At 27.2% G+C, this 12,692-nt stretch overlaps 1 protein-coding gene across 2 annotated transcripts in view; it reads right to left on the bottom strand.

Moving 5' to 3' along the window:
- Apc2 (Adenomatous polyposis coli 2) overlaps positions 1-12,635 on the bottom strand; it is a 34,410-nt gene extending 21,775 nt beyond the window's left edge. For both annotated transcript variants that reach the window (XM_065515301.1, XM_065515300.1), the window contains exon 1: positions 12,120-12,635. The gene's annotated coding sequence lies outside the window, so the exon portion shown is untranslated. The remainder of the gene's footprint in view (positions 1-12,119) is intronic.
- Positions 12,636-12,692: the final 57 nt, after the last annotated feature.

Genomic DNA, 12,692 nt, shown 5'->3' on the forward strand with positions numbered 1-12,692 from the left:
TTTTATTCGTTTGTTTTTTGAAAGGATTACAATTGCGTCGTGAAATAAATAAAGTGACAAACATTGTCGGCAAATGTAGAGTTGCATGTGGTTGGAAGACCACTTTCAGATGATACCCCATTTTATATGTGTTGTTTTGGGAGAAAATACAAATATTTTCAAAAAACTAAAAAAATGTTTTTTTTAAGGGTACATCTCACGAACGGTTATCACTAGACCCAACATATTTTGGGAGATATCCTAAAATAAACCAAAGTTTTTTTTTTTGGGTAACAAAATCACTTTTTTCTTTGAGTCCGCTAAATATACATAAAATGGGACATATCTCGAAAAGGCTTTAGTCAATTTAAAATATTTGTCCGGATTCCTAATCAGCATAAAAACATATTTTGCAAGTAGAAATTATTCAAAATAATTTAATTAAAATGTAATTATTTAAAAGACACAGAGTTTTGAATTCAGAAGTTTGTACAATATAAATTAATTCAAAGTATTGGTCATGGTTAGCTATGACCTTTTCCCAACTTTCTGGTAACATATGGATTCTGAGCCAAAAGAACTGCTCATCTTTTGAGGCCAAGAACGAATCAAACCAATTTCGTATACTCTGTTCTGAAGTGAAGCGTATCCTAGAGAGAGCGTTCTGTATCGATCGAAACAAATAGTATTAGGAGGGAGCAACATCTGACTATAAGGCGGGTGAAGCAAAATTTCCCAACCACTAATTTATAAAGTTTTTAATAGGTATTTCAGCATGTGGCCTAGCTGTCATGATGGAATATTACAGTTTCATGTCTAACTGCATATTATGGGCGTTTTTCGGCAAATGTTCGCTTCAAACGAATCTATTGCGCTTGGTGCAGGGTCCCCTGTGATGGTATGGCCAGATTTTATCAGCCAAACACAGAACATTACCTTAGGGCACTGCTACACGTTCAATATATATTGAACGCGATCCAGTATCGCAATATTTATTGAACGTGTAGCATGCAGTATTGATGGATCGCGATCCAAATCGCAGAATAACCTAATTTTGCGTGATCCATTACAATTAATCGTGATCCAAATATCACAATTAGTGTTTATAAACCGGTTAACCGGTTAACCGAAAAACCGGTTTTTCTTCGAAATCTCGGTTTTTTGCGAACCGGTTAATTTAAAATGTTGATTTTCGGTTAACCGGTTTATCCGGTTTTTATCACTCGGTTAACCGGTTTTTAAAATTAGGAAATCTCATGGTTTTCTGGTCTGATTTGAAACCTAAACTGCTGATTTACAATACAAACCTATTTAGATTGATATTTTTATAAATTACAATGATTCAAAATAGTAGAGGATGATGAGTTTATTAAAAACTTTTTCAGAATAAATTGCACATAATGAAACTATTAAAAATTAAATTCCGCATAATTCTAGAAGTTAAGCTAAATCTTAATAATGATTCATTATAAACTTTGTGATGATTTTACCAAACGTTAATTTGAATTGCATACCTTCTTTCAATCAATTCGTTAGCTTAGTGTACGAAGTCCTTTTCAGAAATATTACAAAAGAGACAAAAAATGTTCTAAAATCCGTGATTTGAAATATTTATGAAATCTGATATGATATGATTCATAATGACAAATAAGCACAGCTAAGAAGAAGTGCGTCTGCATCTTATAGGTCCTTTTTTGGGATTTGTAATATTTTATGTTTCATATCAGAAAGTCGAGGTGATAATAAATTTCAAAATTGTCAAATATTTAATTAAAAAATTAATTTACATTTTTTGGTTGAAATTTAATGAATAAACCAATAATTAAAACAACTATTATATAGTTAGTAACATATTTATACTCAATTTCATTTGACTGAGATAATAATTTTGAAATTTTTACAAAATAAAATGGACTTACCACTTTAGTATATTCATAGTTATTTAATATTAACCATTTCTGACTACTAAAAACTAAAAATTTTAAAGCCGTATGTACTTTATTGGACATTTTATGTTTTCTACATATATATGACGGTTAACCGGTTTAACCGGTTTTTTCGATGTCGGTTAACCGAAAAACCGGTTTTCTTAAAAAGGCCAATTTTCGGTTAACCGACAAACCGGTTTTGTAAAAAGTCGGTTTTTTATAAACACTAATCACAATATATATTGAACGTGTAGCAGTACCCTTAGAGCCATGGATATTTGGCTTTGGTGTCAAGTCGGCTGGTTGACCGGACTTCACATACGATCTCTTACGCTTCGGGTTATCGTAGTGGATCCAATTATTATCGCAAATAATGATTGTGCAAAAATTATTTTCTTTTATAGCTTTCAAGCAGCATTCCAGACATACAAAATCGTCTTTTAAGTTCTCTCAGCTTCAATTCGTATGGTACCCAATTTTGCTGCTTTGAAATGGCTGATTGAGTAGCTCCCACTCATTTTGCAAGCTCTTTTTAAGTTTGACAACAATGTTCGTGGAGTTATACCTCCAATTCATGGTCTTCATAATTTTTTGGCTGGCATGGCCGATCTTTGTCTTCCGTGTCAAATTCACCACTTGCGCAATCGGTGTGTTCAGCGGCACTTTTATTTAAATTAAAAAAGTAAATCAAAGCTTCCCGCATATGACGCTTTGTTGACACAAAATTCAACTTTCTTGTTTACACTATAATGTTCAATAACTAATTGAGAATAAATGACAGATATGTACCGACATCTATTGTAAATCCCGCATTTTAAAATCATAACCCAATAGTGATTGACTGTACTTTTGTCCGATAATATTTCGATTAGCGGTAGTGTGATTTTAGCTGACTTTGAATATATTTTTTAGCATAATCCGATAGATGTCTATAACTGTTTTTAACTCCGAAATTACAACAAAATATTATTAAAATTGTTTGAACTTAGGTTATATTTTATTAAATGCTTAAAGCAAAGTTAATTATTTTGAATTTTGCCATTAGTTGTAAACCAAAAGCTCATTCAAAATTTCTAAATGTTTAAAACATATTTAAATCATAAAGAAACAAGCAAAATATTTCACTACAAATGAAAAAGATACATTAATTAATGATCTTTTTTAGCATAGTAAGTAAGTATTCAGTGCACTCAAAACCTAAAATCAAAAACATAAATTAATTTTAAACAAAATGCTGACGGTTAGAAAATTCATGCGTAAAATTATTATTTTAATAAACACAAAACATTTACTTATATGGAAAATAATCAATCACAATTATAGATATATTTAAAGTGTATTTGTTTTATAAACTTAAGTATTAATATTGTAGTGTCGTTTTGCATTTGATAGGTTATTTTTAGTTTTAAATTTTAAATGTCTAAAGTGGACTGGTCAATTTTCTTTGTTCTTTAAACTAACAAACATACATACGAGTGTTTGGGTACATATTTATATAATGTTTGTTTGTCTCAGTCTTTATGTATTTAATACTACTTCTTTATAAATAAACATTTTTCTTTTTAAATTGGGCCTATTTTAAAAATGTCTACGATTATGTAGTATAAGCATACATAGTATACAGACATTCTATTCCAAATACAAAAACACATTAATAACTATAAGCAGAGGAATGTTTTCCATTTTTTTTGCAGTCAGTCCACTATTAATTACCACTTAGCCAATTTGTACATACATATATCGTCCATAAAACGAGACACACGACGCCTTTGTGTGCAAATATGTATATTTATTCCCTATATAATAGTTTTTTTTAATGTAAAAATAAGTAAATATGGCTCGAATTTTAAATGCCCTACATTAATATTTATTTTTGGTGTTTTTTTATTTTTTGTTCGGAATGGTTTCAATTCCGTAGTTAACATTTTGTATATTAGGAGAAAAATAAACATCAATTCCTCTTAGAAAACTGAAGAGGTAAAATACGGAATTCCAATCGGAAGTAAAAGTGAATTTCGTATAAGACTGTCTCAAAGTTATAAATTGCTCAAAGTGACAAAGTATAAGTGTCAGCAACCGTAAATAACGGTTATACAGAAAATTTGAAATCAAAAACTCTCTATGTTAGAGTCAACCGAGACCTATACTGTTATATACCAATAGATTCGTATTGACGAGCTCTTTCTGAATCTATGGCGATATATAAAGAATGATCTCAATTTTACAGTTAATAGTTATTTTTCAACGTAAAAATAAAAGTTGATGAGTTTTATTTTATCTGTCATAAAATAAAAGTCATTTGAGGAGTTTTATTTTTCCCGTCAGAAACTAAAACTCTTTTCGTTAATTTTCTACTTTTTCCAGTATCTTTCTTTATTGATTCTATCTGATATAATGTGTGTAGTAATTTATTTGTTTAAGTAAAAAAATAACAACAATTTAATAATAGGAATCAAAATAAAACCCGACTTGTTTTTATTTTAATGACAATTTATTCAATTGCAATGTAAGGTGCTTTATAAATTGTAATGATCTGACCAGCGGACAGCTTTAGGTGTCAATTTACATAAAATGAGTTTTAATTTATGACGGGAAAAATAAAACTCCTCAAATGAGTTTTGTTTATGACGTCTATTTAAAACTCTTTTTTAAGAGTTTTATGCAAACTTTTATTTTTAAGATGAATAATAACTGTTTTAGATGGATTTTTATTTTTAAAGCTAAAAAATAACGGTCCCATTTAATTACCATTTTATCTTGTTTAAAGTTCCTAAGGCAAGGTATACAGATATGAATCAGTTGGTTTCAGTAATACGGCAATGACAGATTATACAGATACGAAACAAATGACAGTTTTCAAAAAAGTAATATCGAACCGTATGGTTATTTTGAAAAAATACAATTTTCAATAGGCAACGTGTATATACTTGCCCATTTTTTCCAAACCACAACCATTTTGACATTTCCTTTTGTTTGTTTTCTAATGCCATATAACTGGAATCAGCTGATTCATATCTGTGTAATCTGTGATGACAATAGAAAAAAAAAAACTAAAGAAAATGTCAAAATAGATGTGGTTTGGAAAGAGGCACAAATATATATTTTTTATATCGCTCTGCACACGTCAAAATAACCATATGGTTCGATATTACTTTTTTGACAACTGTCATTTGTTGCATATCTGTAATAATTAGTGGTTCTTATATTCTTCTATTGGTCAAAATTCTGTATAACTAAGTGCATTATGTTTTGGTGCAAAGTCGACTTCGTTAATTTGTCTCTCGCATAATGACAGTTCGTAAAGTCAGGATAAAATAACAGATATGTTTCAATAAGGAATTAATTCTATAGAGAATTAATTCTCATATGAATGAATCAACTACCTTTGAAGTATTAAGGAATTCATAATGAATTCTTTAATGGAATGGTTAAGAGAAAAAGTATAATTTGATTTTGAAAACTGAATTAAGAATTAATTTCTTCGAATTTTTGATTCATTGTAAAAAAGCTTAGGAATTTTTGGCTTTAGTCAGAACTTTAATAATTTAATCAAGAATACAAAAATATGAAATATTAATACATGGATATATTAATGACATCATGACACTTGGCAAAATTATGTGTGTCATGTTTATAACTTATCGATTTTTCTAAAAGAAAATAGCTCTACATTCGTATGTATATATTCGTGTAAATAAACATAGAGAAATCATGTTAAGATAGTTTCTATACAGAAGTTGTATATTATATACATTTAATACAAATTAATAAATTAAAAAAAATATATAAAATTAGTGAACAAATTAAAAATGCATATTTTTCAAATGTGTACAAAGTTCCCTCTGTGTAGGGAACACAGAAATAAATAACAAATCCAACTGTAACTATTGAATGTACAACAAATAAATGTATATATGTACTTATGTACATAAATGTACAATGCCAATTTTGTAGTTGCTTCTGCCTCTGCTGCAGATGTTGCTGTTGTTAGTTTGGATTCGTATAAATTGTGGTGGGTATAATGATGATGATGATGATAATGATAATAATGATGATGACTCAACTCGTATAAAGTAAATGAAGAAGCAACAACAGCAAATTCTTCCAACAAGTTAAATGAAGTATCTCATATGGGAATGACCGAATGTAATGATGAAGAAAGAACGAAAATGCAATAAAAACAAAACAGCAAGAAATAAACAAAATAATTATAAATGTGAGTAGGTATGTATGAATGTATTTATTTATGTATGAATGTGTATGAAGTATGTATGTCTCTTTTAATGCCAATAATACTTAATTTGCAAGCCAACTATTAAATTGATCAAAAACACGTAGTATTTACGCACATTAAGTAGTTAAAATATGCATGTTTCAAATATTTTGTAATACATACTTTTACAGTGTCGATCAAAATATGTACCTATTGCGAAATTTTTAGAAATTACAATATTTTTTATAGAAATATAGATTTAATTTTGATTATTGTTTGAAGACACTGGTGTATTAACCATTTAAGCAAATAGTCAATATATCCCCTTATAGACAGTAATTGTCACTAATGTCTGAATACTTGGCTGATTCCAATTTATATAGTGCTTTAGTAGTGCAGAAACAAGTCAAATGGTTACTATATACATCCCACGTAATCTAGTTGGAAGACAATTGTCACTTAAGTGTCTCTAAGTAATCTAGTCACTTTAAACGTTTATTTTATGCTTTACATTTTTATAAGTAATTCGTACAAATTGTGTTGATATAATTCTCATACAGTTTATTTTCTGTAGGTTAATTTTCATGTAACCTATCGTGAAGGCAATTGTCCCTTTAGTGTCTCTAAGTAACATAAAGTGCAATCACTCTAAACGTTTATTTTGTACTTCACTTTAGAAAGTTGTTATATTTCCCACCAGAAGTAATCTGTTGGGGAGTTTTTAGAGGATGGTTTGTTTACAAACAATTGGTTAACGGACTGTCTATAAGATGTATTTTTAACTGACTATTTGAGGTCAATTAGCACCCGTACATGTAGAAATAACTAGTTATGTAGCTGTTCAAGTTATCAGTTAGGTAGCTAGTAATTTTATCTGTAATCAGTATGTGAATCCAATCCGTTGACTACTTGAGACCAGCTATTCGACAGTCTCATTAAAGATTTTTCGTGTTTCTTTCACATTTGTATAATATTGGTTTTTAATGTAACATTTTTCCGATCTTTGACCTTATTTTTTGGTCAAGAGAATTTTTAACAACTTAAATATTTCACTAAAAACATGTAACTTTTATACTTTACTGTATTTACTTGTAAAATGTTTAATATAGTTCGTCTCAATACATGACATGAGTAGGTTTTTAATACTATATACTAAATTCTGAATTCTTATTGACGTTTTCTTACTCATACTTGTTATTTGCATAAACATTTTCTTTGTTTAAAATTAATTTTCGTTAGTTTTCTTCTTCGACATTGGCTTAACTGAGCTCTGTCATGACAAACAAAAAGAGGTTTGTCTGATTAAAATTATACCACGCTAGTGGTTTTACAGGATCTTGCAATGATATGTGTTATTTAAAAATTAGCTGGGAGACTGTTGAAAAAAATGAATCAATAATTTTATAAAAGTTTTTAGTTTATTTACTTAGTTTGGAATATTTCGTATCTTTAGAGATAAAATTAATTTCAATAATAATTTCTCAAATTATTTATATGTATTTTTATTTTTAACAATACAAATCTGTGAACTTTTGTCAAAACAACTTAAGTCGAATTTTCAAATTTTTCAGGAGAGCGCAAAAACTGTAGAATTTATCGATCAATATTTTATTATTTGTCCTTGAAGAACTTTATTATTTGTCTCAAAGAAATATACAAAGGATAAATAATAAAATAATTATCGATAAATTCAACAGTTTTTGCGAATTAAGTTTTTTTGTCAAAAACAAATCAACAACAACTCCAAATAAGTTTTGTTTTTTATGATATCTCAGAAACTAGTAATCGTAAGAGCGGAGCGTTTTGAAAAGTTAGTTTTATTATAAAAAAAAACTAAGATATTTTCTTATCTCGAATTAAGATGTTTTGTACAAATTCCACAGAAATAGTTTACAAATAACATTATTTTGTAAATAACCTTTATCAGAACGTCCCTAATACACAAATTTGTACGTAATTGTGGCTATGTACTCGTACATTAGCCTGTGTACAACTATAAAATTCTTCATTAGTATTCTAAATACATAAAATAAATAAAAAAAAAGACGAGGATTTCAAATTATATTTATATTTATTTATATTACGTTAACCAAAGATATAGATTTTCTAGCTATTCGACCATTCGACAACAGCGCCACACTCTACAAAATGTTTTAAACAACATCATTATGATGACGATGATGGTTTTGTGTCCATAGTTTCTGTCTGCGCCTTGTTTAGAATGATCATAAATTTAAATTCTGGCATTTATGAAGTATTTTTGCTTTTTTTATGTTTTAGTGGAACTATTTTGTTGTATAAGGTTCTATAACGTGGTATTAGAACTATATGGTTAATTATTAGAATAATTAAAATTATAAACATTTATTTTACATTATTGTAATTATAATTATGAGTTTAGTATTATACAAATCAATATTAATTAACTAATTAAAAATAATAATTTCCGATTATAAGATTTAAATGGTAAACATTTGAATTTTAGTTCTTAAATATTTAAACAAAATGCAAGAGCAGGAGAAAGTATAAATATTAATAAACAAAATAATTTTGAACGTTCATTAACATAAATTTAAAAACTGAAACTTTTAAAAACTCAATTATTTATAATGGTAAAATTGTTTTAATTGCTTAGTTTTGTTCGACTTTTAAAATTTAATGATGTATCCTGACTGCCATTTATTGTTGTGGCCACTGTTCCCAAACAAACCAAACATACATTCCTAATGATATTAATATCTATGGCATGTTTGTATATTTTAATATCATCGTCAACCGGCAAAAATTTTAATAAAATTCATTTTCTATTTGTGTGTATATGAATATTGGCAAGCACATGTCTACCCAGCAGTATTACAAGTAGTCAATAATGTCTGATCTCTTGGCTGCCTCCAATTTATATACATATTTTGGATCATTTGACATTTATGTTCTATGTATAGTGCAGGAATTAGAGTCAATTGATTATTTTATACATCCCAGGTAATCTAGCGTATAGTCAATTATAACTTTAGTGTCTCTAAGTAAACTAGACGGTAGTCACTTTAAACGTTTATTTTGTTGTGCTGTTTAAAAAGTATTTATTTTACCTACCACAAGTAGTGTCCTTTTGTAATCTGAAATGTATTATGTTTAGGGATTGACTCACTACAAAGTATATAATGCTGGTTGTATTATTACTTTAATTTCCCTTGTTAGATCAACCAAAGAGTAGTCAAAGGACTAATTATATTTATATTTAAGGAGTTGCTTCAATTTACATATTACCTTCCCATAAAAATGCATTTGAAAATAAATTTTTATTATACTTTAGAGACTAGTTATTTTACTTACGCCAAGTAATCTAGAGTGTTTATATATTATTAAATTATTAGAATAATAATTTGTATTAACTCGAATAATAAAAAAAATCAAAACCTATTATTCGTAGTCCAGTTACAAGACTATTGAATTGATGGACTGTTTATATGTTAAAATAACTTATTATGTATATAGTCCAGTAACCAGTTAGATAGCTAGTAAGATTACTTTGGAACAGCTATCAAATAATATCTTTGTAATCTATGTACGGACAATTGGCCCCCAAGACACGCACATGTAAGTAGTTGTCGTTCTAAATGATAGGTAAAATCACTAGTTCGGGACAGTCACCCAGAATTGCTGGGTACTTTCAACAACAACAAAAACAAATCTTAAGAAAACTAAGTATAATGTACTGTAATAATTTGAATGTTATGCAAAAAAATTAAAACAAAAACTATATAAAAATAAAAGTAAAAGGCAAGAAAACCGAAAAATAGACAGTCAACAGCAACATGTAAAAGAAGAGGAAAACATACAATACATATAAAGATATTTATACTTACTATAAATGTTTGTATGATCATATGAATGGTCTGTAACTAAATATCTTGTAATTATAAAAATCAAGTTTTTTTTTCACTTTTTTATTTTTAAAAGGGCCGGACAAAATATCATGTATAGTATGTATAATATAAATTACGATACATATTTCGAAATGTATGTACATGTGTACATTATGATGAAGCTATTTTAAAAGCATAAAATATATATAAGAAAAACTTGCATTGTTTGCTAATAAATGTTTGTTAACATGTTTTGTGGACTTAATTCCAATATAATTTAAAATGTGACTGAGTATGAAGAAATATTTTATTTTAAATGAGTATGTATACATTGTGATAATAATTTTAATAAGAATTGTAGGAATAAGAAGATAATGAGTAGATAAAACTGTTGATATAAATAAAATTTATCTTTAATTAAATAAATTACTGTATAAATATATATCTTAAATTGCCCCAAGAAATTAATTTATGGAACATTTGCATTAATAACACATTCGGATATAATTATATATGTGTTGGTGCAATGCCTCATATTTAAGAAAATTTTTTATAAAATTGGAGACAACCTTTTTGAAATATCCATCGTTCAAGTACGATTTTCTATGATATATCTTCATGTTTTGAAAGCTTTAACATGAGACCAAAATGATAAAATCGAACAAATAGGTAGTTCTAAAGTTATTAACAGTTTTACTATAGGTATTTTGAAAGCTTCTTTTAAAAAAATATGAACTTTTAAGCTATTTAAAATCCAAACTAACTTAAAATTATGGCCATTGAAACATGTATACGAAATATTATTATTTTTTTATCCAATTTATTTGAAATATGTTAAACAAAGCTATTATTTTCAAGATAACTGTTTCCAGTTCTTTGCTAGAGAATATCTTTGGACTTTTGACAAAACAATTTAAGTGAAATTTTCAAATTTTTCAGCTTTGTCAAATCCTTTCTTACAGGACAAATAATAAAATAATTATCGATCAATTCAACATTTTTTATTTACGGAAGGGTATATTTACCCCCGGGGTATATCAAAAATCAACTTCGCATTATAATTGTTATCCTAACTTCTAAACCAAAAGAGAGCACGAAAAATCTGAAATACTAAAAAGCAGACAGTTAGAGTCAACTATTATTTATCACTGTTTAACAAGATAATTTAAATTTCTTAATTACATACATATTAATATGTATAAATTTAAAAAAAAAAACTTTCGCCTAAATGGAAAAATAAGTGCAAAAAATAAAATTTTATGTAGTTATAAATTTAGTTATGTATTTAAAAATTAAAATTCCAATTATAGGTATTACGTTTATTGGCATGTAAAATGTAAAACAATTAAAAAATCCATGTTTTTGTTTAATTTCACTGTAAAACAACACGTTAAATGTTTTAAAACAATAAAATACAAATTAAAAACAATAAAATACAATTAAAATTTAAAAAATAAACAAGATAAATATAAACCGGAAATATTTATGACAAATATTTAAAAAATTTTCTTTAACATATAAAAACGTACACATAAAATTTATTTCATGTGTAAAATATTAAAATTAATTGAAAATGCATAGGTTTTTTTGTAATTAATGTAAAAATAAAAATATTTAGAAACGGATTAAAAATATCTAGAGACTGATTAAAAAAGAAATAAAATTCGATGAATATCTTAACAATTTTATTTTTTTTTTTCTAAAATACCAATTTTTAATGATTTTATACCGTTATTTTCTTAAATGCACACTAACAGCTGTTTACTGTGTCATTAGTTGACAACACTGTCAACACAACAGGGAATCAAATAAGAATAAAATGTAGGAGAGAATAATATAGAGGAGAGAATAAGGGGAAGTGGTAAATATGGCAAAAATGCTGTATACAAATACGAATTTTATTGATTTTTCAAATGAAGATTGACATGAGTGCGAAAATCTAGGAAATTTCTTTTCTATGTTAATCAAATTTGCATTTTATGCAATAAAACAGATACATTATGTTTATACAAAGAATTCACTATTTTGTGTAATTTTATGTAGCTACATAACAAGGTTTTTGTTTTAGAAATTAAGTAGAGAATTTAATACAACCTCCTACATACTAAAATGTTATAAAAAATGCACACATACCTTAAATCGTTTGGCTGCGTAGGTCTTTATTGAAAATCGTCTTCGTTTGCACTTGAGAAGTATGTTCTTAAATTACTTGTTATAAAATATGAATTTATTGTTTATTTAGTAAAACACTTGAAACAATATACTGAGTGTAGTTAATGATAAACATTTTCCCAGTACCCCTCCCTTGCACAGTAAACAATTAAGCTGCTACTTCTTTTTCTTTATTTTCACTCAGCCATTTGTACCCCTTTAGGGAACATGATTATTTAATTTATTTTTATCAGTAAAAACTATTATTCACACATTATTAATTTGCTTATTTGGTGACCAATATTTCTAATTTCAGTGATTACAGGTAATTTTTGTAGTTTAGTTAAATTTTCCTGTTATTAATTTGATTTTATTCTGATAAAAAAAGAATTAGTTTTTTCACTACGGCGCTGTGTACACATATATGTTAGTATGTATGTATGGCACTGTAATTCCAATAAGACACGGTCCGAACTTTTTCCGTTAAATAGATGTTTATTAAGAGACAATTGACAGAAGACTATTTTATATTTTTGCTTTCTTCCGCTCATTCGT

This window comes from Calliphora vicina, chromosome 1 (assembly GCF_958450345.1).
Source record: "Calliphora vicina chromosome 1, idCalVici1.1, whole genome shotgun sequence".
Classification (NCBI taxonomy): Eukaryota; Metazoa; Arthropoda; class Insecta; order Diptera; family Calliphoridae; genus Calliphora; species Calliphora vicina.